A 3009-nucleotide genomic window follows, 5' to 3' on the forward strand; every position below is an offset into this window, starting at 1 on the left:
CTTGGTGTGTGCTTGGGCTGAGCTTGAATGTTACACGTGTAGAGGTCAATCTTGGAGTTGAACTCCAGTTTGTAACGTATTTCTGGCATTCAACTCTGGCTTGTGACGTGTTTCTGGCGTTTAACTCCAGACAGCAGCGTAGAACTGGCGTTCAACGCCCTTTTACGTCATCCAAACTCGGCCAAAGTATGGACTATTATATATTGCTGGAAAGCCCTGCATGTCTACTTTCCAACGCAATTGGAAGCGCGCCATTTTGAGTTCTGTAGATCTAGAAAATCCACTTTGAGTGCAGGGAGGTCAGAATCCAACAGCATCAGCAGTCCTTCTTCAATCTCTGAATATGATTTTTGCTCAAGTCCCTCAATTTCAGCCAGAAAATACCTGAAATCACAGAAAAACACACAAACTCATAGTAAAGTCCAGAAATGTGAATTTAACATAAAAACTAATAAAAATATCCCTAAAAATAACTAGATTCTACTAAAAACATACTAAAAACAATGCCAAAAAGCGTATAAATTATCCGCTCATCAGCAATCATGATTGATTGAGCCCCAATCCCTTGGTGACTCAATCTCTCAGATCTTGATCAATAGCCAATTCCTTGATCTAATTGCTCATGAAGAGAGATATGCTTGGTCCCTGATTATACCACACACCATTGTAGGTCCAAGTAGAGGAGGATTATATGTCACATATCCAAACACCAAAACCCAGATTCTACTCAAGCGTGAGAAGGGATTTCAAGCATGGTTTCATGTTTCCTTTCCCAAGGTTCCCACGAAACCCAATTGCATTCAATCTCTTTCCCAAGATAATTGAATGCTAAGCATTAAGAACAAAATTCCTTCTAGCAAATCAAATAGAAGATGAAGAGAAGAAGAAATTCACTATTATCAATCCATCAAGTACAACAGAGCTTCCTCTCTCAATGAGAGGGAAGTTAGCTACTCATAGCTCAAAAAGTACTCAAGTGAAGTGTAAAAGTGGATCTAAAACTGACTGCTTAACCCCCTCTTCAGTACTCCTTGGGGGTATTTATACTACTCCTAGTAAAATAAAAGAATTACAAAAGTGAAAAAGGAAAATTACATTTTGGAGGGAAAAGAAAACACTCAATAAGCGTGACTTCCCAGCTGGCGTGTGGCTGGCGCTTTACTGGTGTGTCACGTGCCCTTCATTTTTAGCTTGGCGTGCCACGCCCAATCCTTCAAGTGGCACGCTCATCTTTCTATCAACCTTGGCGTGCCATGCCTTCGAACTCAAGTGGCACGCCCTTTGCCTTTTTCCACCTTTCTTTGCCTCTGGAAACTTGAACTGGCGTGCCACGCCCAGAGTCTGGCGTGCCACGCCCAGAGTCTGGCGTGCCACGCCCTTGCTCTATGCTTGGCTAAGCTTCTCTGGAAAGTTGCACTAGCGTGGCACGCCCAGGGTCTGGCGTGCCACGCCCCTTTTGTGAGTGAGTGGTTCCTCTGTTTGGCGTGCCACACCACGAACTCAAGTGGCATGCCCCAATGCTTCTTTACTCTCTAAATGACACTGGCGTGCCACGCCTGGTTGCTCAAGTGGCACGCCTAAGTGAAGAATGGTGAGTGGCGTGCCACGCCTTCGATACCAAGTGGCACGCCCCATGTAATTGGCATCCTTCATCTTCTCTGGAAACTTATACCAGCGTGCCACGCCGAAAGGCTGGCGTGCCACGCCCATGATCTTGTCTTGGTTCCAGTAGTTGGCGTTCCACGCCTTAGCCTTCAAGTGGCACGCCATAGTGAAATGCTAAGGATGGCGTGCCACGCCTTCGATACAAAGTGGCACGCCCAGTGTTCAGTTGCCTTCAGCCCTTTCTCTGGATTATTGTACCAGCGTGCCACGCCATGCTGTCTAAGTGGCATGCCCATGGATTTGTGAACTCTTCAGGCTTGGCATGCCACGCCTGGGTTCTCAAGTGGCACGCCCAAGTGACTTCTTGGAGCTGGCGTGCCACGCCTTCGATACCAAGTGGCACGCCATAGTGGAGGTTCTTCTTGGAATAGTGAGTTAGCGTGCCACGCCCCTTTGCTCAAGTGGCATGCCCATGATAGTTGATGGGTCAGGCGTGCCACGCCCAACCTGGTGTGCCACGCCCCTTTTCTTTTCTCCATTGTAGCTCTCTGGAATTTTGTATTAGCGTGCCACGCCCAGTCCCTGGCATGCCACACCCACATGCATGCTTGGACTTCTTCTCTGGACTTTAGTACTGGCGTGCCACGCCAGTGCATTTTTGTGGCGTTTGCTTCAAAGTGGCATGCAAGTTTCACACGCCCAGCTTCTTGTTTGTCTTCTACCCATTTTGATGCCTTTTTTACCTGAAATTTAGCACAACTCATCTCAAAGTAGTGTACCATAATATTCATCAAATAATGCATGAATTGTACTGATCAAATGAGATTTATGCTCTTTTATGATATTTTTTATGCAAGAAAGAAGGGTAGATGATGCAAGTCATCAATGTTCCCAAATCTCCCCAAACTTGAATAATAAACACTCTCACTAGCCTAAGCTAATCAAATATCTAAACAAAAGACTTTTATTATTTTTTCGCTTTAGGATTGTAATATGCTAAAATAAAGAACAATTGGGTTAAGCGTAGGCTCAAAGTTGGCTAACAATGGAAGATAAAAGGTAAGGCTATTTGGGTAACTGAGCTAATGAAATGATGCCCTCAATCATATAAATGCATGAATACATAAAATAATGGAAATAGAGAATTAAACAAATCAAAGATCACAATCATAGAAAGAGAATAATGCACACAAGAAGGAAAATAGGTGGTTATAAGATGTAACCACACCATTAGGCTCAAATCTCACAAGCTTGTGTTCTTAGCTCAAAAACCATGTTCCAAAATAAATTCTTTCAAGCAAGTTCAACCAAAAATTTTTTTTCTTTCAAATTGGTAGGGTGCCCTAAAACAGTTTCTTGGAAAAGAAATCATCACCCTAACTAAGTAGTCCTAATCATAAAAAG

Source organism: Arachis ipaensis, chromosome B6, assembly GCF_059453495.1.
Source record: "Arachis ipaensis isolate K30076 ecotype BB chromosome B6, ASM5945349v1, whole genome shotgun sequence".
NCBI classification, from domain to species: domain Eukaryota; kingdom Viridiplantae; phylum Streptophyta; class Magnoliopsida; order Fabales; family Fabaceae; genus Arachis; species Arachis ipaensis.